General features: G+C 38.5%; 1 long non-coding RNA gene across 2 annotated transcripts in view; it reads right to left on the minus strand.

The window, feature by feature from the left end:
- The window catches only part of LOC149128793 (uncharacterized), a 206,332-nt gene that overhangs the window by 20,143 nt on the left and 161,751 nt on the right, over window positions 1–24,438 (minus strand). For both annotated transcript variants that reach the window (XR_016213805.1, XR_016213806.1), the window contains exon 3: window positions 161–240. This is a non-coding gene — a long non-coding RNA (uncharacterized LOC149128793). The remainder of the gene's footprint in view (window positions 1–160; window positions 241–24,438) is intronic.

Genomic DNA, 24,438 nt, shown 5'->3' on the forward strand with positions numbered 1-24,438 from the left:
TAATTCATTAGTCTTCCTAAGTGTTTCTGGTGGGTTTTGTTGCCTTGATTCTACCATTTACCATCTAAGGTTCTAAAAATGTGAGGGCAAATTGCCTAATGGGAAAGCATTCATTGATTTACCATAGCAGAATACAGGCCAAGACAGTGCCAGTACTCACCTCAGTCAATACAAGGTGCTTAAATAAAATCTAGGCAGGAAGAGGTTCCCTAAACGGAGATGGTCAGGGCTTCTGTTAACCTAAAAAATCAGAAGGGAAAAGGAACATTCCCTTATGAGCCTGAAATTTAAGGCACATTAACCCCATTCACTAGTAAGATGGGGCCAATTACTGTCCATCCCCTGACCAATCAGATTAATCATTTCTGCTCTAGAGCAAACCTGGAGGGGAGAAGGTGGTGAAGAAGAGAGGTGAGCAGAGGAGTAGAAGCTGGGGAAGAATATTGGTAATTCCAGAAAAGAACTTAAAAATATTCCTTATTGCAAAAGAGTTGCAGCAGGTTAAAGATAAAACTGATAATTTCATAACTAATCATGGGATAATAGGCATTTTAAAGGTAATAAGTAATTTCAAATTATTTTGTTGTTTTATTTCAAAGCAGGCAAAATATATAATAAAACCTAAAAATTGATACCAAATAATAAGCTGAAAATATAACTTGAATCCAAAGATTCTATATAGAAAGTAACTCTTCTCATATCTTATTGTCAAGGATTTTTTAAAAAATTCTTACTAAGTTTTATTAAGAAAAACTGAATCACTTTTATTCAATCAAGCTATTTATCTAATTTCACATTTCTTGGTGGCCTGGCCTGACTCAGAAGTATGGTCTCCCAATAAAAAGAAAATAATAACCCACATTTTTAACTTGTGAACACAAACTAAACATATGAAAAACACTTCCAAGCATCTATTAATCAGATAGAAATGCAAAAGGCATTATAAAAACTGAATTTAACTTAAAATGAAATTAGTTCAACCAGGATCAAAATACTAACTGAATAAATTTAACATTTTTCTCCCAAAAAAATTAAATTTTTACTGTTGATGATTATTTACAGGAAGCCAAATGGTTGGCTGCAAAAATCAAATACATTTTAAAGTTTTCATATTGACCACAATCCAATTATAATTGCTTTCCTTTCAGAACAAAGATATATATAAATTGTTCATATCTCATCTCTGTAATAAAGTGTTCAGATAATATTGTCACTAAAGCAAATATTCTTTCAGACGTACTTCCACATACATAGTATAAAGTATTGTAGTAGTCTTTTTTTATATCTTTAATTTTTAGGAAAAGGTCCCCTTAGAATGTATAATGAGTTAACTAGAGTTGAAAATCTCAGACCTAAAATGAAGCTAAATAGCTAAAACTAAACGGTGCTGCTCTAAAGAAAGTATTTGTCTTATATGAGCAACATAAATATTTGGCATTCTAGAAAATATAGCAAAAAGTTTTCACTCTATTCCTACTTCAGCTATGTTTCCAAGTAAGCTTTTATTGCATAGTTTAAGAGTAGGTTAGCGCTTTTGTTATTAACCACATTTTTCAAGAGTTTATAACAGTGTTGAAATTTCTTTTCTACCTCCCTTACTTGATATTGCAAGAAAATTCAATTATATGTTTGGAAACTTGAGAAGACTCATTTTTAAGTGTTTTTATATTTCTCCTTACCATTTTATATTGATACCACAACAAAATTTTCTTTCAACAATAGAGGGACTGAAATTCCAGATTGAAGAATAACCAGGCTTAACTTTATTCTCAGTATATAATCTAGCTTTTTTTCTATCTCAAAGAAACAATTTACAAAAAAGATTGAGTAAGCTCAAGAGTTATGAATTAAATTTTTACTTAATATAAATTTTAATTTTCTCAACATCTTTTTGCTTACTGCTAGAATGACAAGATTATTTAAACAAGTGGCAATACAAAAGGTAACTATAATGTACCCAGCAAAACAGAAATACTTATAGCATTTTCTAATACCTTGGAGATATAAAACATAGGTATATACTGTTGCATATTCTTAATATCCAGCTGAGCTTATGTGCTCACATGTATAAATATCACTTTCTTATATTTGGTTATTATAACCAGGGAATTATTTTTCTTTCTAATGCATTGATGTTAATATAGATACTACCAATATGTATTTACAAAAGGAAAATGCCCATGCATTCTTAATGATTGCAAAAATAAATTACAAGTAGAAATATACCTTTTTCACATTTGTTAATGCAATCCTTTATGCTTCATATGGTTATAATGGACAGTGTATAATGTAAAATAAGGAAACAAGGTTGAGGTTTATCATGTTAAGCTAGCAAGGAGGAATCCGTCTATGAGCACAAGACAGGAAGTGGGCCCACACCAGACATCAGATGTTCTGGTACCTTGACCTTGAATTACCCACCCTCCAAAGCCATGAGAAATCAATTTTTTAATTTTTTTTAATGAGGATGTTGATGCTTAAACATATTTGTAAATTAATGATTCTACACTACAAATAATTCAGTGGTATAACGAAAAATAAGAATCTTACTAATTATGTTGAATTTAGCCTCTGTTTAGCAAAGATTTCCTAACTTTTTAGAATTTCTGAGATTACATATTAGAATACTGACTTCAAGAAAAATGGTGTTATTATAATTGGTTTAGCTATTATTGTTACCACTGTTGTTAGGGCTTTTGTGTTTTTTTTTGTTTTGTTTTTTTTTTGTTTGTTTGTTTGTTTTAAATATCAGATATTAAGGGGCCAGTGGTGTGGCATAGTTGGTTAATCCTCTGCCTGTGGTGCCCAAATCCCATATGGGCGCTGATGCAAGTTCCAGCTGCTCTACTTCCAATCCAGCTCCTTGCTGATGGCCTGGGAAAGCAGTGGATGATGGCTCAAGTGCTTGGACCCCTGCACCTGTGTAGGAGACTCAGCAGAAGCTCCTGGCTCCTGGCTTCAGATTGGCCTAGCTCCAACTGTTGTGGCCATTTGAGGAGTGATCCAGCAGATGGAAGACTTCTCTCTGTCTTTCCCTCTCTCTAACTCTGCTTCTCAAGTAAATAAATAAATGTCTTTTTAAAAAATCAGATATTAAAACGGCCAGCGCCGCGGCTCACTAGGCTAATCCTCCACCTTGCGGCGCCGGCACACCGGGTTCTAGTCCCGGTCGGGGCGCCGGATTCTGTCCCGGTTGCCCCTCTTCCAGGCCAGCTCTCTGCTGTGGCCAGGGAGTGCAGTGGAGGATGGCCCAAGTGCTTGGGCCCTGCACCCCATGGGAGACCAGGAAAGCACCTGGCTCCTGGCTCCTGGCTCCTGCCATCGGATCAGCGTGGTGCGCCGGCCGCAATGCGCCGGCCGCAGCGGCCATTGGAGGGTGAACCAACGGCAAAGGAAGACCTTTCTCTCTGTCTCTCTCTCTCACTGTCCACTCTGCCTGTCAAAAAATTAAAAAAAATCAGATATTAAAACTACAATTATTTTGCTTTGGCCAGTAATTATTTCTGCATCAAAAAATGTATTTGGAATAGATTTCTAACAGTTACTTCTCAATTTCAACAGATTTACATTTTCTTCATTCATAATTAACAACAAGCATCTAAATGAACACTAAAGTCTAGACTAGGTCATGACTATTTTTAGTGCATATAATATATTTTTATATTTTTGTGGATAAAGCAGAGTTCAAACCAGAATGTAAATTTCAGATGTATATTCAATTGAGTTTTGACTTTTTTATAATGACTTCATATATAAATGTAAAAGACAAATAGTATTATGATTTTTTGTTACATGTTATAGTATTTCCTGGTTGAGCTGAGTAGGCCTGAAAAAAACTAAAAATAAACATTATTCCAAGGAAATGAATTTGATATCATAGATCAAAATAAAACAGTTCATTTTCAATCATGAACAATTTCATTCATGTTTCTTCTATACACTGACACATCAGACTACAAGAATCAATCCCATCACAAAATTCAAAGATCAATTTAAAATATGTTATGACACAATAGAATCTCTTGTGTCTGTCATTTAAAAGTTAAGAGCAGTAACATCTTTTGTTTCAATTATATGTCTAACTTGGGTTTGTATAACACAAACACAGCAAGTTATCTTCCAGAGTGCTCACTGAAAACTGACAAAATTATTTCTTAGTTAACTTTTTTTCCATGACAAAGGCTCCCTTGGTAAGATATATCTGCTTGAAAAAATGGCTCATAGATTTTTTTAAATCCAATAACAAATTTGGAAAGTGCAAAAGGCAGCTACAGACTCAAATCAAAATTTGTCAGAAGTATTGATTACAGTGAAATTTTCTTATCGAGCCACTTTCAAGGATGAGTTTTCAAGAAAAATCACTAGTTTGATCTTTAACCAACAATAAGATAAAGTAGTATTGAGTCTACTGCAGCAAAATCTAAATGCGGCTAATTATTTCAAACATGTATGTGTGTGTGTGTATTTAAGATTTTTTTTATTTGAAAGGCAGAGTTGCAGAGAGCAAGCGAGATTGATCTCACATTCATTGCTTCACTCCTCAGTTGTCCACAATAGCCAGGGGTTGGCCAAGCGAAAGCCAGGTACCAAGAGCTTCATCCTGGTCTCCCATATGGGTGGCAGGGTCCCAGGTTCTTGGGTCATCTTTCACTGCTTTCCCATGTGCATTAGCAGGGAGTTGGATCAGAAGTAGAACAGTAGAGACTTGATCAGGAGGTAACTTATTCTTCTACACCATAATGCCAGCCCTTCAAACATGCATTTTGGATATGGTTTATTCAAATCCAAATCCAGCTCTAAGACTTTTTATGTTTAATAATAAAAATATTACGGAGTAGACATAGCTAACAAAACCAAAATTATACTAAATTACAATAACTTCCATGCCATTAGCTAAATTTCTTTAGCCTGTATTAATACAAAACTTGCCATAATTCTAATAGTCCAGTTCATTCAATTATCTGTAATGTGGTGTGAAATGAGAGGAACCAGCCCACACCACTGGTGATATAATCTGAGGGAGAACCTTGCAATTGCCACTGATTTGAGTCCAGTCTGAAGCACTGTGAAGGGAGGGCACATTTCTTTCCTCCCCTCCCCCTACCACAACGCCCCACAACCAGCAGGGTTGTGCAATCTTAATAAGGCAAGTGAGGGATGCTGCAACCCATTCACCACAGGTGGATTTTGTATGAGGAAAAAATTCTGTGGTCCCCATTGACTTTGAGTCTAGCCTGGAGAGATGGTGGGGAGCACAGCACCCACTTAGTTCTGTGAAGTGATGGGGGCAGTACATATTGTTCCCTTCCCCTCACCCTACCAAGGTGCCAGGCTCAGCTTGCAGTAGCAGAGCACCAACCAACCTGCTGGGATGGCATCTGGTTCTGGGAATGGGATGGCTCTATCTATGGACAGGGACAGGGAAGCTCATAGGGCAAAGAGTGGATCCACTGCTGCCTGTGACTGTGGGAGACCTGAACCCTGGAACTGTGGGAATCCAGATTCGGCAATAGGGTGTGGAATGTTGCTAGATCTTTGGGCAATCACTGGGTCTGGCTCTGGAAGCTCGGAATTCCCTGAGTGCTGGGAGGATCATTACAGAAGGCTCCATACTCACACTAAGGAGCACACAGACCCTTAGTGCAGTTCCTGCCCTGAATGTGTGGGGTGCACAGGCACTGTGGGTTCACCCTGCACAGTTGATTTACCTTGGCAGAGAAGGGCTAGCATGATCACACCCTCCCACCTGCTGACAATAGAGGAGATCTACCACACCCAACTTGGGTGTTACTCTGGACTCTCGCCCCACCTTAAGCACTGCTCAGAGCTCCCTGGCCCCACCCAGCACATGTCTCAGGATAGTCACAAAGGAACAAGCATTCCACTAAGCCATAGAGGCACATTTCAAAGAACAAAGCCTTCACAGGAGAAAACCCACAAGTATTTCCACAGATGTGAAAAAATAAACACAGAAATGAAAGAAAAATAATCAAAGAAGACAATATGACTCCCCAAAAGGAGGGGTGTTGTGTTGCTGTAGCATAGTAGGTTAAAGCCTCTGCCTAAAGCACCGGCATCCTTATGGTTCAAGTCCCAGCTGCTCCATTTCCAATCCAGCTTCCTTCTAATGGCCTGGGAAAGCAGTAGAAGATGGCCCAAGGCTTTGGGCCCCTGCACTCAACATGGGAGACCTGGGAGAAGTTCCTGGCTCGTAGTTCCAGATCAGCCCAGCTCTGGCCATTGTGGCCATTTGGAGAATGTATCAGTGGGTGGAAGAACCTCTCTGTCTTCCCCTCTCTCTTTTGTAATTCTGCTGCTCAAGTAAATAAATAAATCCTTTTTTAAATAAAAGGAATAAAACTATACTTCAATATTGTATTCAATATTGTAATGCCTGAAAATAAATTCAGAAGAATGATCATAGGATTGCAAAAAAAAAAAAAAAATACAGGGAAGGAAATACATGAGTTAAAGAAATCTGTACATGATATGTTCTAGAAATTCTACCAGAAGATAAAGTTACTAAAGAAAAATCAAAGTGAAATATTAGAAATGAGAATTGAAATTTCTGAATTTTTTTTTTACTTGGGGGGATAAGCTTATGATTATAAAATAAACTGAAAGTATACCACTGTAAAATTTGTAAAAATAAGGGGGCCAGCACTGTGGTGCAGCAAGTTAAAGCCCTGGCCTGAAGCGCCAGCATCCGATATGGGTGCCGGTTCTAGTCCAAGCTGCTCCACTTCCTATCCAACTCTCTGCTATGGCCTGGGAAAGCAGTACAAGATGGCCCAGGTCCTTGGGCCCCTGTATCCACGTGGGAGACCCGGAAGAAGCTCCTGGCTCCTGGCTTCAGATTGGCACATCTCCAGCCTTTGCAGCCATCTGGGGAGTGAACCAGCGGATGGAAGACTTCTCTGTCTCTATCTTTTTCTATAACTCTGATTTTCAAATAAATAAAATAAATCTTTTTAAAAAATTGTAAAATAAGAAAGGAAGGAGGGTGAGAGTGTGGAAAGCATGGAGGCTAGGTGGGAAGTTTCAATTTAGCCTTAAATCTGTATATATAAAAAACATGATATTTGTTCAACTTATATAATTAAAAAAGAAAAAAGAATTCAATATATCAAATGAAAAATACAGTGGAAAACCTTAAGAATAGAGTCACTGAAGCCATAGAAAGACTATCTGAGGGGCCAGTGCCGTGGTATAGAGGGTAAACTCACCTGTGGTGCTGACATTTCAACTGCTTCACCTCTGATCCAGCTCTCAGCTAATGCATCTGGAAAAGCAGCAGAAGATGATTCAAGTATTTGGGCTCCTGTACCCACATGGGAGACCCAGAAGAAGCTCCTGGTTCCTGGCATCTGGCTTCAGATCAGTCCAGCTCCAGATATAGCAGCCATTTGTGGAATGAATCCACTGGTTGAAGATTCTCTCTCTCTCTCTCTCTCTCTCTCTAACCCTTTCAAATAAATAAATAAATCTAAAAAAAAGAGAGAATACCTAAGATAGAAAACAAATCTTTGGAAATAGCTCAGTCAAATATAAAAGAAAAGAAATGAAATGAAATGAAATTTAAAAAAAACAAAAATAGTGATAAAGATAAATGGAATATCATTAGATGACCAAATATAGTATCTTAGGAGTTCATGAAAGTGTGGAAAGAAAGAATGGCTTAGAAGAAAAATTCAGTGAAATAATAGCCAAAAATTTCTTTAATTTGGAGAAAGATAAGGGTATCCAAGTACATGAAGCACATAGAATCCCTAAGACATGATCAGAAAAGATCTTCACCACAATACATTAGAGTTAAATTTTCAAAAGTAAAACATAAGAAAAGATCCTAAATGTGAAAGAGAGAAAAGCCAGATTATCTTTAAAGATTCTCCAATCAGGGCCGGCGCTGTGGCTCCCTAGGCTAATCCTCCACCTAGCGGCGCTGGCACACCGGGTTCTAGTCCCGGTTAGGCGCCGCATTCTGTCCCGGTTGCCCCTCTTCCAGGCCAGCTCTCTGCTGTGGCCCAGGAGTGCAGTGGAGGATGGCCCAAGTGCTTGGGCCCTGCACCCCATGGGAGACCAGGAGAAGCACCTGGCTCCTGCCTTTGGATCAGCGTGGTGCGCCGGCTGCAGCACGCCAGCCATGGTGGCCATTGGACGGTGAACCAACGGCAAAAGGAAGACCTTTCTCTCTGTCCCTCTCTCTCTCACTGTCCACTCTGCCTGTCAAAAAAAAAAAAAAAAAAAAAAAAAAGATTCTCCAATGAGATTGACAGCTGATTTCTCATCAGAAACACAACAGAATAGCAGAGAATGGAGAGATATAGCCCAAGTCCTAAAGAAAAAAAAAAAAACTGCCAACCCAGAATACTATACCCGATGAAGTCTCATTTATAAATTCAGGTTAAATAAAGTTCTTACAAAACAAACAAAAATTGAAAGAATTTTTCCTCACCTGGCCAATGTTACAAATGATACTTAAGAATGTGCTATTCAAACTATGCAACAGATAAAGGATTAATAATCAGAATCTACAAAGAGATCAAGAAACTCCAAAACAACAAAACAAACAACCCACTCAAGAAATGGGCCAAGGACCTCAATAGACATTTTTCAAAAGAGGAAATCTAAATGGCCAACAGACACAGGATAAAATGTTCAAGATCACTAGGAATCAGGGAAATGCAAATCAAAACCACAATGAGGTTTCACCTCACCCTGGTTAGAATGGCTCACATACAGAAATCTACCAACAGATGCTGGTGAGGATGTGGGGAAAAAGGGACACTAACCCACTGTTGGTGGGAATGCAAACTGGTAAAACCACTATGGAAGTTAGTCTGGAGATTCCTCAGAAACCTGAATATAACCCTACCATACAACCCAGTCATCCCGCTCCTTGGAATTTACCCAAAGGAAATTAAATTGGCAAACAAAAAAGCTGTCTGCACCTTAATGTTTATTGCAGCTCAATTCACAATAGCTAAGACCTGGAACCAACCCAAATGCCCATCAACAGTAGACTGGATAAAGAAATTATGGGACATGTACTCTATAGAATACTATACAGCAGTAAAAAAAATGAAGTCTGGTCATTTGCATCAAAATGGAGGAATCTGGAACACATCATGCTGAGTGAAATAAGCCAGGGACAAATATCATATATTCTCCCTGATTGCTGACAACTAACCGAGTACCAAAAAGGAAACCTGTTGAAGTGAAATGGACACTATGAGAAACAGTGTCTTGATCAGCCCTTGTCCTGATTGTTGATGTACAACTTAATACTTTATCCCTTTTAGTATTTTTTTAATCTACTTCATACTATTGGTTGAACTCTTTAATTAACACACAATTATTCTTAGGTGTTTAAACTTAACTGAAAAGTGATCTCTATTAAATATAAGAGTGGGAATAAGAGAGGGAAGAGATTTGGGACATGCTCAAGTTGACTTGCCCCAAATGGTGGAGTTAGAAATGTGCCAGGGGATTCCAATTCAATCCCATCAAGGTGGCATATACTAATGCCATCTCACTGGTCCAAGTGATCAATTTCAGTTCACAACTGATCATAATGATAAGACTAAGAATCAAAGGGATCACATAAACAAGACTAGTGTCTGCTAATGCTAACTGAAAGAATTAAAAAGGAGAGAACGATCCAACATGGGAAGTGGGATACACAGCAGACCCATAGAATGGCAGATGTCCTAAACAGCACTCTGGCCTCAGAATCAGCCCTTAAGGCATTAAGATCTGGCTGAAGAGCCCATGAGAGTATTTTAGGCATGGAAAGCCAAGACACTCTGGGAAAAAAAAAAAAACCACACTAAATGAAAGATCTCTGCAAGTGAGATCCCAGTGGAAAGAACGGGTCATCAAAGAAGGAGGTACCTTTCTCTGAAGGGAGGAGAGAACTTCCACTTTGACTATGACCTTGTCTAAATAAGATTGGAGTCACGAACTCAAAAGGCCTCCATAGCCTTGGCAACTCATGACAAGAGCCTAGGGTGATTACTGATGCCATAAACAAGAGTGTCAATTGGTTAAGTCAACAACAGGGGTCACTGTGCACTTACTCCCCATGTAGGATCTCCATCCTTAATGTGTTGTACAATGTGAATTAATGTTATAACTAGTACTCAAACAGTACTTTACACTCTGTGTTTCTGTGTGGTTGCAAACTGTTGAAATCTTTACTTAATATATACTAAATTGATCTTCTGTTTATAAAGATAATTGAAAATGAATCTTGATGTGAATGGAATGGGAGAGGGAGCAGGAGATGAGAGGGTTGCGGGTGGGAGGGAAGTTATGGGTGGGAAAAGCCATTGTAATCCAAAAGCTGTACTTTGGAAATTTATATTTATTAAATAAAGGTTTAAAAAAAGTGTACTATTCAGAGAAACAGAGAAAGATAATCAGTGAAAGAATGTGAAGACAGAACACTTCCTAGTAAAAGTACAAAGGACATCCAAGACAAACCTAGGAATATTTATGGAATAATGGAAGGACTAAATCATTACTTACCAATAATATCTACGAAGGCAAATGGCATTAATTCTCTATTTAAATGATACTTCCTCCTTGAATGGATTAAAAAAAATGAAATCCATTAATTGTTGCCTACAGGAAACATGCCCTGTCAACAAAGATACACACAGACTGAAAATGAAAGGATGGAAAAAGATAGCCCATGCAAAAGGAAAGCAAAAATGAGAAAGAGTAGCAATCATAAAATGAGACAAAATAGACCTAACACAAAAACTATTAAAAAGAGACATGAAGGGCAATATAATGATTAAGGGATCAATTCAACAGAAATGTATGGCTATAACAAATGTATATTCACCTAATGTCAGAATACCTGGCTATTTAAAACAAATGTTAATGGATCTAACGGGAGACATAGGCTCCAAAGCAATAATAGTGGGGGACATCAACATCCTACTTTCACCAATGGACAGGTCAACTAGACAAAAAAATCAACAAAGAAACAACAAAGCTAATCTGCACTATTGACTAATGGATCTAACTGATATCTACAAAACATTTCATCCCATAGTTGCAGAATATACATTCTTCTCATCAGTGCATGGAGTTTTCTCTAAGATAGACCATACACTATATCATAAAACAAGTCTCAACAAATACTAAAAAATTGAAAAATCATACCATGCATTTTTCTGACCACAATGGAATGAGTTGGAAATTAGCAAAAGAAATTCTGGAAAATATGTACACATATGGAGACTGAACAACATGCTCCTTAATGAACAGTGGTCATGAAAGAAACCAAAAGTGAAACTAATAAATTCCTAGAAATGAATGACAATGAATACACATCATATCAAAACTTATGGGACACAGCATAAGGAATGTTAGGAGCAACGTTTATAACAATTGGTGCCTACATCAAGAATTAGAAAGACTTGGGACACTTTGCCACTCAGGAGTGGAGTCCAGACCAAATCTGGTGACTATAAATTCTTCATTTGTGAAAAAAATATTTGCTATATACTTCATAAAACTTGTGCTATAGAGTCAGTACTCTACTTTTGGCCAATATAGGCTAAAATATGTAAAAGATATCTTTTGAATATATTCTTTACTATCTCTAGGAATATAAAACTTGTTCCATAAGTGATTTCAACATTTGTCAGAGACTTATTTAAACTGTTCAAATTTTATCTGAAAGGGAGAGAGAGCATTTCCATTCACTGGTTCACTCCCCAAATGCTTGTGAAGGCTAGGACTGGGATGAGGCCAAAGCTGGGAACCCAGAACTCAATCCAAGGTACCCAATTACTTGGGACATCACCACTACCTACCAGGGTGTGCATGAACAAGAAGTTGTAGTCAGGAATCAGAGTTAAGTATCAGTTCCAGGCATTCCAATGCTGGGCATATGTGTCTTTTTTTAAGATTTATTTATTTATTTGAAAGTCAGTTACACTGAGACAGAAGGAGAGGCAGAGAGAGAGGTCTTCCATCTGCTGGTTCATGACCCAGATAGCCGCAATGGCCAAAGCTGGACCAATCCAGAACCAGGAGCCAGGAACTTCTTTCAAGTCTCCCATGTTGAACACAGGGGCCCAAGGCCTTGGGCCATCTTCTACTGCTTTCTCAGGCCATGGCAAAGAGTTGGATCGAAAGCGGAACAGCCAGGTCTTGAACTGACACCCATATAGGATGCCGGCACAGCAGACAGTTGCTTTACCTGCTACTCCACAGCTCCAGCCCCAGCGTATGTGTCTTAAATGGTATCTCAAATCACCAGGCCAAACACTTACTCCCAATTTTTTTTTCTTAGTGATTTACTTTTACTATTCATTCAATTTGCATGTGGTTTTATTGTTAGCTTTTCTGATTAAAGCATAAATCTTTGTGTACAAACAAAATTTAGACATAAATTGATATAAAAACCTAACACATTTCCCTCAATTGCATGAATTTCTTACTATACTTTTTAGACCATTTATTTGATCATAGTCCTTATTTTAGTTCAAATAGCAAATACAAATTGAACCTTCTTCATCAGAATCTTTCCTATATACATAAACATTTCCTATATACATATACATTAGATTGTTCAAAGGATTTATTTTGCTGAGAAATATGTAGGACTGTTAAATAACTGGTCTTAATGTCTCAGGGCGTTCTTTTTTTTTAAGATTTTAGTTATTTATTTGAGAGGTAGAGTTACTTATAGTGAGAGGGAGAGAGAGAGAGGTCTTCCATCTGCTGATTCACTCCCCAAATGACCACAAGGGCCAGACCTGGGCTGATCTAAAGCCAGGAGTCAGGAGCTTTTCCCAGGTCTTCCACACAGGTGCAGGAGCCTCAGTACTTGGGCCATCTTCCACAGCCATAGCAGAGAGCTGGATCAGAAGTGGAGCAACCAGGACTAGAACCAGCACCCATATGGGATGCTGGCACTGCAGGCGGAGGATTAGCCTACTGTGCCACAGTGCCGGCCCTCAGGGCATTCTTATATAGCCAGACCTATATTTGTTTTTCATACTTTGGTGGTACTACTGATGCCCTACCTACATACTTACTATTACAATAATCTTCCAGTGTGGCTCTTTTGTTTCCTAACCAAAAACAGCAATTGTTTTCATCCCCAGTGCCGACTCTAATTAATTGGTAATGGAAGCTCAGAGTGCTACCTTGAACATGCCAGGGCTCAGTAAGGAGCTCTATGTTCAATCGATAAAGTAAGCCCTGTGGGCTCCAATCCACCTTCCATATTATCATCAGAATGATCTTTCTAAAATACAACTCAAAGCATATCATCCCCCTGCCCAAAGTCCCCATTTGTCCCCAAATGCCTAGCAATTTAGAATTCTGAATATTGCTGTTCGAAGGGTGCCAAATAAATGCCATTTCCTCTATCTAACTTTTCTGGACTTTGGCAGGTACTTTTTTTGTCTTTTATTTATTTATTTTTCTTTTCAACTTTTATTTAATAAATATAAATTTCCAAAGTACAACTTTTGAATTATAGAAGCTCTTCCCCCCATAATCTCCCTTCCACCCACAACCATCCCATCTCCCACTCCCTCTCCCATCTCATTCTTCATCATGATTCATTTTCAATTATCTTTATATGCAGAAGATCAACTTAGTATATACTAAGTAAAGATTTCAACAGACTGCACCCACAAAGACACACAAAGTATAGAGTACTGCTTGAGTAGTAGTTTTACCATTAATTCTCATAGTACAACACATTAAGGGCAGAGGTCCTACATGGGGAGCAGGTGCACAGTGACTCCCGTTGTTGATTTAACAATTGACACTCTTATTTATGATGTCAGTAATCACCCGAGGCTCTTGTCATGAGCTTCCAAGGCTGTGGAAGCCTCTTGAGTTCACAAATTCTGATCTTATTTAGACAAGGCCATATTCAAAGTGGAAGTTCTCTCCTCCCTTCAGAGAAAGGTACTGCCTTCTTTGATGGCCCGTTCTTTCCGCTGGGATCTCACTCACAGAGATCATTCATTTAGGTCATTTTTTTTGGGGGGGGGGCACAATTTCTTGGCTTTCCATGCCTGCAAAACTCTCGTGGGCTTTTTAGCCAGATTTGAATGCCTAAGGGCTAATTCTGAGGCCAGAGTGCTGTTTAGGGCTTTTGCCATTCTATGAGTCTACTGTGTATCCTGGCAGATACTATTGACAATTCTTTCTTTAGTCCTCCTGAAATCTTTTTTTTAAATTTTCTTAACAGACACATAAAAATTTTACATATCCATAGGGTACTATGTGATGTTTCAATCCATGTATGCATCATGTAATGTACAATCAGGGTAAATATCTCTATATTGTCAAACATTTACCATTTATTTTTTATGAAAGCATCCAAAATCCCATTTTCCAGTTCTTTTTATAGAGAAAAAAAAAACACAGTACCTTATCTATAGTCACCCTACTGTGCCATAAAACTGCATAACTTCTTACTTTTTTCTAGCTATAAATTAGTACTCATTATGATTAAATATCCCTCTCCTCCCCTCCCCAGTTTCTGGATGATTATAATGTTTACTTTTAATTTCTATGAGAGCACCTATTTTTAGACTCCTACTAAAGGAGGGAGATCATGTGGTACTTATCTTTCTGTGCCCATCATCTTTTTAAAAAGATATTCGTTTATGGCAAACAGCCCACTCTCCAACGGGTATCGAGCGCTTTGGGGAATGTGTCTTTTTTATCTTTTGATCGCCACTTAGGTGCCTCTACACAGTTGGAATTCAATAAAACCTTGTTTAATAATGAATTCTCAGGAAGCATCGCTAGCATTGTTTTCATCGGCATGTCTTTAAAAATACAACTTTAGCAACCCAGCACAAGTTTGACACATTGTATTTTTTCCTTTGTATAAATGGTTTATATTGTGACAGCCAAAGATCTAAGAGTGAGACATCACACAGAGCAGCACTATAGTCAAAGGGCTACAGAATGGTAGGTAAATCTCTGTGTACTAACTGATAGGACAGGTATTATAGGATGTAGTTCTATTGAAACCAAATGCTGTTATGTGCTTTCCCTTGTTTAAAAAAAAAAAACTGCGAATGAAAAACAATGTGTATTGATACAAATATGCATGTACATAACACACACACACACACACACACAGATGCAATTACACTTAGTGCCACTGCTAAGTCTTGCCTGAATTTGAAATGAAGTCTTCTGGAATGATTTGATGCTGAGGCTATCCATTGGCACATTGCATTTCCAGTCTTGCTAAGGACATATATGTGGAAACACTAGCAATGTTTCTTACATGCTTCCTGAATGATAGAAAAATGACTTGCTAATGGAAGCATGGTCTGTGGATATGCAATATGGCATGACCTAGGAGCTTGATACAAATACTTTATCTCAGTTATCACCAAAGTCCTACTGGATTAGAATTCACATTTTTTTTTAAGGTTTATTTATTTTCACCTACTTGAGAGGCAGAGAGAGAAAGAGAGAGAGAGAGAGTCTTTCATTCACTGGTTCATTCCCAAAACACCACAATAGCCAGGGCTGGGCCACAACAAGCCAAGAGCAAGGAACTCTACCCAAGTCTCACATATGGTTGGCAGAGACCCAAGCCCTTGTGCCATCATCTGCTGCCTCCCAAGATGCCTGAGAAGAAGTTGTATCAGAAGTAGCGTAGCCAGGACTTGAACCAGCACTTCAACATGAGATTCAAAGACACTAAGTGGCAGTTTAACCATGTGCAGCATAATGAACACCCAGAATCATCATTTTAACAAGAGCCTCAAGTCATTCACATATGGTTTAACATTTGAGAAGCACTGGTCTAGAAAACTAGAATCCTCACAGAGCTTTAGACAATACTGATACATAGATCATTACCCCCAGAGATTCTTACTGCAGCCACGTGCATCCTATGCATGCGGATTTTTAAACTCTCCCTCCTGTGCCCCGCCCCAAGATTCTTGTTACACAAGTAAGTTTGATAAACTTTGATGGATTTGGGAATCACCAGGGGCATTTGGTAAAAATACAAAGGGCAAGCCCAATGCCACTTGAAGAATTTGGGCCTCTGAGCTCCAAATTGATTCTCCAGGTTCTTCTGACACACACTATACGTGGATAGCAACTATTCCAGAGAAATTCTAGGTTAGGAGATCTGCAAGTCTGTACTGACCAGATGATAAGTATTGATAAGGTATGTACATAGGCTCTGTGGGGAGCAAAATTCCAAAGAGTGTCCCCCAGAAGGTTCTCATTTTATGGCTATTTAATTAAACACTTATCTTTGTAGTGCTACAGAGAGACGTTACAGATAAAATTAAGGCTACTAATCAGCTGACTTTAAAATAAGAAGATTATCTTGGATTATCCAGGTGAACTAATATAATTGCCTGAGACTTTAAAAGCATCAGAGTCAATCACAGGAGAGACATAAAGGGAAAACAGAATATAAATAAGACAATATTTATCCAGGAGGGCCAACATCAGATTAATTAATAGTCTTGAAGGAAAGATCACAGGAAAATGAAGAAAGAAAGAAAACATGAGAGACTTTCCTAAAACTGTAACATATTCGTTTCCAGATTGAAAAGGCCCAATGCAGGCAGCAAAGTTAATAAAAAACAGTATGTACTCTCTACGAAGCATGGTATTGGTATTTCAGAATATCACACAATCAGAATGTCCAGGAGGAAAAACAATCCATTGCATAGAAAAGATTGGGTGTTAGAAATCTATCAGACTTTTCAACTGCAACTGTGTAATATAAAAATCACTGGAAGTAAGGGTGTTTGGTACACTGGTTAAGACACCTCTTGGGATGCCTGCATCACATATATAAGATGCCTGAGTTTGAGTCCTGGCTCTACTTCTTTGTCCAGCTTTCTATTAATATGCACCATGGGAGGCAGGCAGTAGATGATGGCTCAAATACTTGAGGAGTTCCTGCCACTCACATGGGAGATATGCATTAAATTCTGGGCTCCTGGTTTTGGTGTTGCCCAGCCCCAGATTTGAAGAGAGAACCAGCATATGGAAGATGGATCTCTCTCTCACTCTCACTCTATCTCTTGACCATCAATCTCAATCTCTGCCTTTCAAATTTAAAAAAAAAAATGGAAAAAAAATTTAAATACTTTATATTTGTTGGAAAATCAGTGTTAACATAGACAAAATATTCCATTTGCTGGTTCACTTCCCAGATGGCTGTAATGGCCAGCACTGGGCTGGCCAAAGCCAGAAACTAGAAGCTTCATCCAGGTCTCCCACTTAGGAGGCAGGGTTCCAAACACTAGGGTCATCCTCCACTGTTTTTCCCAAGGCATAAGCCAGGAGCTGGATCAAAAATGGAGCAGTTTGGATAAGAACCAGCCCTCATATGGGATGGCAGTGTCACAGATGGCAGCTTTGCTCACTATACCACAATGATGGCCCCAATAAAAAATCAATGGAGTTGTATCACTAAAAATTACACAGAATTGATGATACTGAACACAAAATTCCATGCCTAGGCAAAACAGACACCGGGCATTAGGGTAAAACACAATACTTACATTCAGAGAATTGTCTTAGGAAACCATCAAGAATGCAAATCTCTAAGTCAACACATCAAAATAGAAAATGTGATTAAAAAAAGAAAATTAGTGGGGCTTCCATTGTGGCATAACTAGTTAAGCCACTGCTTACAACACCTACATCACATATGGGTGCCAGTTAGAGTCTAGCTGCTCCACTTCCCATCTAGCTCCCTGCTGATGGACCTGGGAAAAGCAGAGGAAGATGGCCCAAGTGCTTGGACCTGCAACCTTGGCCCTGCAACCACGTGGAAGACCTGGATGAAGCTCCTGGCTTCTGGCTCCTGGCTTCAGACTGGCCCAGCCTTGGCCATTGTGGCCATTTGGGGAGTGAACCAGTAGATGGAGGATTCTTTCTCTCCCTGTTTCTCCCTCTTTCTTAGTACCTCTGCTTTTCAAATAAATACAATAAATCTTTAAAAAATTAATGATTCAGTTTTTTGAAAGAAATGGTATTAGAAATACATAAATAAGTAAATAAAAATTGTAACGGAGAATAAGGAAGAAATTTTCTACAACAGCAATCAATCCCTTGGAAATATAAGCCTATCTTACCTTAAATGAAGACATTTAGTAATCAAATTAAACAATCATCAGCAAACCTATGTTTCTGTAGTCATGTTGATGGAAAAAAAGGGTATACCATTCTGATTCTACTTTTTTTATGTAAAAGTTTCTCTTCATCTGGAAGGCCATCAAGATGAGAAACATGGCTCTGTCAAGTCAGCCTGATAAGGTTGCCATTCACTCACAACCACCCTCAAACAATGACTATTGCTTGGACCATTTCCTTGAGGGAGTACTGTTAAATAAAGCCTCCCAGAGCATTACACTGTACAGAATAGAGTAAGGAATAATGGGAAAATCAAATCAAACACAGTAATACTCCTCAGTTGCTTAAAAGTAAGGCTTGAAACTCTCTTGTGACATATTTTTTAAAGATGTATTTATTTATTTGAAAATCAGAATCACAGAGAGAGGAGAGACAAATCTTCCATTTGTTGGTTCACTCCCTAGATGGTCACAACGGCCAGCGGTGGGCCAGGCTGAAGCCATGTTTCTCATCTTGATGGCCTTCCAGATGAACAGAAACTTCCACATAAAAAAAGTAGAATCAGAATGGTGCACTCTTTTTTTCCATCAACATGACTACAGAAACATAGGTTTGTTGATGATTGTGTAATTTGATTACTAAATGTCTTAATTCAAGGTAAGATAGGCTTATATTTCCAAGGGATTGATTACTGTTGCAGAAAATTTCTTCTTTATTCTGTTACAATTTTTATTTACTTATTTATGTATTTATAATACCATTTCTTTCAAAAAAGAACTGAATTACTAATTTTCCTTCTTTTTTAAGATTTATTTTATTTATTTGAAAGGCAGAGTTATAGAGAGATGGAGAGACAGAGAGAGAGAGAGAAAGAGAGAGACAGAGAGAGAGAGAGAGAGAGAGAATCGTCCATCTGCTGGTTCACTCCCCAAATGGCCACAATGGCCAAGACTGGACCAGGCTGAAGCCAGGAGCCAGGAGCTTCATCCAGGTCTCCCGTATGGGAGCAGAGACAAGATTGCAGGTCCAAGGACTTGGGCCATACTGCTCTGCTTTTCAGGAGTTTCATCCAAGTATCCCATGTGGGTAGCAGGGGTTCATGTATTTGGGCCATCATCTGCTGCTTTCCCAGGCAATTAGCAGCGAGCTGGATTGGAAGAGGAGCTGCCTAGTCTTTCATTGGTACCCATATGGGATGCCAGCATTACAGACAGCTGCTTAGCCTCTTGGGTCACAGTGCCAGCCCCAAATTTGATTATATTTTATCAAAAGAACACTCCCAAGTTACATTGTAAGCTGTGGAACAAACTAAATGCTGAAAACACACTTTAGGAAATAGTACAGGAGCCAGCATTGTGGCATAGTGGTTAAAACTGGCACCTACAATGCCAGCATCAGCTAATGGTCTAGAAAGAACAGCAAAAAGATGGCTGAAGTGGGACAATGTGTTACCCACGTGGAATACCAGGATGAAGGTCCCTGCTTTGCCTACCCCCCTGGCTGTTATAGCTATCTGGGGAGTGAACCAGCAAATGGAAAAATCTCCAACTCCCACCCACCCCTGCCTTTGTGTTGTGTGTGTGTCTCCCTTTCTCTCTGTAATTCCTTCAAATAAATAAATAAATCTTTCAAAAAAATAGTGCAATAAAGAAATTGTATTTCTATGGGCTCTTGTAGAAAATCAGGTGAAGTCACCTCTAAACAGTTTATTATTAAAAGCAAATTTAGTTATATAACAATGATTTCTTATATTGCATTATTTATTTTAATCTATATGAATAATACACTTTCCTAGCCTCTAATCAGGTCTATCCCATTGACCCACATACCAAGCTAGCATCTATGAAAGCAGTCATTTCATTTTTAAAATCCATTTTTAAAATTTTTGATTAACAAGTAATACTTATATATATTGATGAGGTATAGTATAGCATTTCAGTGCATACATAGATCATAAGCTGGTTAAATCAGACAACAGACATCTCTGCTTCACCACCCTTTCTACATGTTTGGAAACTGCCAGCTCCTCTCCTGCAGTTCTTTATATGCACATAACATATTATTGTGAATCATCGTCACCCACTGTGCTGTGGAACACTAGAAACTATTTAGTCTTCTAGACGCATATTCTCTAGACACATATTTAGATTTTTTTTTGCAAAAACAGAATAATTAGAGTTGGGTGGGATATTAGATACTCTCATAATTTCATTTCATTGTCAAAAAATTAAAATGCATAATTATAATTATGATAATATTAATAATAACCAGTACGTATAAAATACTAGAAGGCTTTATGTGAGTTGTTAGCAATCACCCTAATCAATGCAAGTTTTTCTTTTATGTATGAAGAATCTGACCCTCAGAGAGATAAAGAAAACTCCCAAATATCACATAGCCAGTGAATGATAGCACAGAACTTCTAGTTATTCTTCGTGGTTTTAGCAGAGAGAGTGAGTAAGCCTACTGCTCCCAAATACTGCACCATGTCTGCACAGCATGTTCAGTGCCCTTCCCACTAATCCAGAGGAAAAGAATTATCTTGTTTAGAAGTACAGTGAAACAGTATATAAGGCAGTCAGGGGCAAAAACACTTCCATAAATAAGTCAATATTTTTATATTGTGGAAATAACAATGTTATAACACCCGCCACCCAGTCATATGAACCAAATTACAAGTTCTCAATAATCACTTTTTCAGTGAAAAAAGAAAAGTTTGAAGGGGTAAAGAAAGTAAAAAAAAAAATCTGGTAAAAACTATAGATTCTTTGGCTATTCATAAACAGATTCCCAATAAATTTTCACAATATGCTCTGAAGACAGACATAATGATTTCTATATTGTCAATGAGGAAACTAAGAGGACTGCCACAAGACTCCTAGATAATAAAGTTCAGAGGCAAAACTTCAGTCATGGTCTGTCTGAAACCAACAATTTTTTTCATTCCACTGACCATATGGTACCTCCTACCATATGGAGGGAGTGAGAAAGGATAGTAAATTTGATAGCATATTTTTGGCAAAGGTTGACAGTGATTAGGTAAAGTTCAGGAAAGGAGATAAAACATTATTGCATTTGTTTTTCATCTTACTAAGGGGTGAGGGATTTTTATTTCCACAGTGAATATGTAGTGAGCATGAAGGGAAGACAAATTGTTTAAGATTAATTGGCAAGAGCACTTTCAACACAACCTAAAGAGCTATCATTAAAGCTCAATAAGTAGGCAAAAATACCCACAGGTCAGATGAAAAAGGAGCAGGCTGCTTTGGAAATGAAAGATGTAAAAGTTAGATGTTATATTTAGTTAAGACATGTGAGTCAGAGGTAATGAGTGAGACATGAATTGTAAATACATTTGACCAGGAGGTGTCAGATTTGTGATATTTCTTCATACTTAAATAAGTTACATTATGATTTCAGTGGCTGAGAATGACCCTTGGGTATGCCTTGGATCAAAAAGCAATTCCCTGTTTTTCTTTTGTAGGAAAAAAGGGGAAAATGTTCTCATTGAAAGGCCATTCTTCTTGGCCTCCATATTTGTTTTGTCATTACTTTTTGATACTGCCTCTTTTGTCTGCCTTGTCAAATTTAGTTGAGCACGTTCAATGTAGTTAAATGCACACCCAAATTTGACATCAACATCAGGGAATCTCTGGAGGCAAACTAACTACTGATGCTCCCTCTGCCATAATCCACTCTTAGATGTCATTTCTACTCAGTTAATCCCTGCTAGAGATTGACGACACACAAATAAAGGCCAATGGCAACTTCTATCTTTCCTGACAAGTACCACTACAGGCTACACTGACTGACACTAACTTATTAAAAATTTAAAGGACTAGATCAAAGAAATTTATCAAGAAATAATAGCCAGCCATGATGGATAGAAAGTCCTTTGGTTAAAATGCAGGCTGCATCTAAGAAGCTAGATCAAGTCTAGAAACACATAACTTAGAAGACAGAACTAGAAGGGGCACTGGAGAATATGATCCCCTAAAAGAAAAAACTGCAGCTTGATGCCTAGCGCCTGGCAGAAGGGACTCATTCATAACTTCCTGGATGCTCCCCCATTGAATTAGATCTTTTGTCCATCTCTAAAAAGTCTGAACAGTTCTCACCATAGAGTTCCTGTTAGAATCAGGTCTCTAGAAATGATAACTACCACCCTATGAAAATGCTTAGACTCAGAACCAAGATGGATCATGAAGGCAGGGTGGATATTTGGACAAACATGATTATTAGGTAAGGACAGATATTCTAGCAGAAGTTTCAGTAGTAATACCTGGTGGCAATAATGAGACAGGAAAGATATGTAAGTGTTCATAGTCATGGATAATTTAGATCATAGGACCTGGTTAAAATTCAAAGAATTTATTTCCTCACAAGGGTGAAAATGTAAGTTACCACAGAAATAAATACATCTGATGGACATCTAGGTATTGTTCATTCATTCTTTCCAAAAATACGTGAGTTCATGTTATATGTCAATCACTCATCAAAAGAGTAGGGGTTGCCAGTTCAAGGCCCAGCTGCTCTCTTTCTGATCCAGCTCCCTGCTAGTGTACCTAAGAAAGCAGTGGAAGATGGCCCAAGTCCTTGGGACACTGCACTCACATGGGAGAGCCGGAGGAAGCACTTGGCTCCTGGCTTCAGACTGGCCCAGCTGTAGCTATTGCAACCATTTGGGGAGTAGACCAGTCAATGGAAGATCTCTCTCTCTCTTTCTCTCTCTCTCTCTCTGAGCCTCTGCCTCTGCCTCTCTGTAACTCCACCTTTCAAGTAAAAATAAAAAAGTCTTATAAAAGAAAGAATAGGAAGGTAAAGTCTGAGCAAACATAGACCATTAGGCTCTGTGTGCCTAAGAGGTTCTGCCTCAAAGAAAAAGGATGATTCCATCACAGGAAGAGGAACAGAGGCCCACTATGAGTTCCACTAAACTTAAGTTGCTCAGTTTGGGCTCCTTTTGCTACTAAACCATAGACATGAAAAAAAAAAAAAGTTACAACACTGGCCAAGGTAATTAACTCTGATCACAAGGAGGAAACGTAAATGTTGATGTATAATGGAAGCATGAAGAAATGTGTTTGGAACTCCAGGGATCCATTAGGGCTTTATACTCTGGTCTGGTTTTAACTCAGAAGTGGAAGAGAATGGGGAGTTTAAGATCTCAATTCTAAGAGCACTTGCTCAACAGCTTACGTGACACTGAACTCACTTCTCAGGGTATGTTTCCAGCCAATATAACCTAAGAGAGCCAGGAAAGAAAAGCACAAGGCAAAGTAGAAAAAGTGGTAAAAGGATTTGAATTTTATTTTTTTTTAATTTTTATTTAATGAATATAAATTTCCAAAGTACAGCTTATGAATTACAATGGCTTCCCCCCCCATAACGTCCCTCCCACCCGAAACCCTCCCCTTTCCCACTCCCTCACCCCTTCCATTCACATCAAGATTCATTTTCGATTCTCTTTATATACAGAAGATCAGTTTAGCATACATTAAGTAAAGATTTCAACAGTTTGCACCCACATAGAAACACAAAGTGAAAAATACTGTTTGAGTACTACTTATAAAATTAAATCAGAATGTACAGCACATTAAGGACAGAGACCCTACATGAGGAGTAAGTGCACAGTGACTCCTGTTGTTGACTTAACAATTTGACACTCTTGTTTATGGCATCAGTAATCACCCTAGGCTCTTGTCATGAGTCGCCAAGGCTATTGAAGCCTTTTGAGTTCACCAACTCTGATCATATTTAGACAAGGTCATAGTCAAAGTGGAAGTTCTCTCCTCCCTGCAGAGAAAGGTACCTCCTTCTTTGATGACCTGTTCTTTGCACTGGGATTTGAATTTTAAATATATGGTCACTGAGGCTTTACTGAGCATGTGATATTTTGAGAGACCCCTTGCAGCAGGTGAGAGTGAGCCATGTGAAAGAAGAACATTTTAAACATAGAAACAGCATGAAGGTAGAGGCATGCTTGGCATTTTCAAGAAACTTGGTGTGTGGCTGCAGCAGAGAGGATTTTACGGAGTAAAGGCAGGAAGACAACAGGGAATCTTAAAAGATTCTGAAAATTGGTACTGAAATCATATGAATAATAATTTTTTTAGAAAGGTCTTCCTTCTGTTGGTTCACCCTACAAATGGCTGCTACGGCCGGTGTGCTGCGCTGATCTGAAGCCAGGAGCCAGGTGCCTCCTCCTGGTCTCCCATGCAGGTACAGGGCCCAAGGACTTGGTCCATCCTCCACTGCCTTCCCGGGCCACAGCAAAGAGCTGGACTGGAAGAGGGGCAACTGGGACTAGAACCTGGT

This window comes from Oryctolagus cuniculus, chromosome 1 (assembly GCF_051225735.1).
Source record: "Oryctolagus cuniculus isolate XC-2025 breed Fujian yellow rabbit chromosome 1, ASM5122573v1, whole genome shotgun sequence".
In the NCBI taxonomy this organism is placed as follows: Eukaryota; Metazoa; Chordata; class Mammalia; order Lagomorpha; family Leporidae; genus Oryctolagus; species Oryctolagus cuniculus.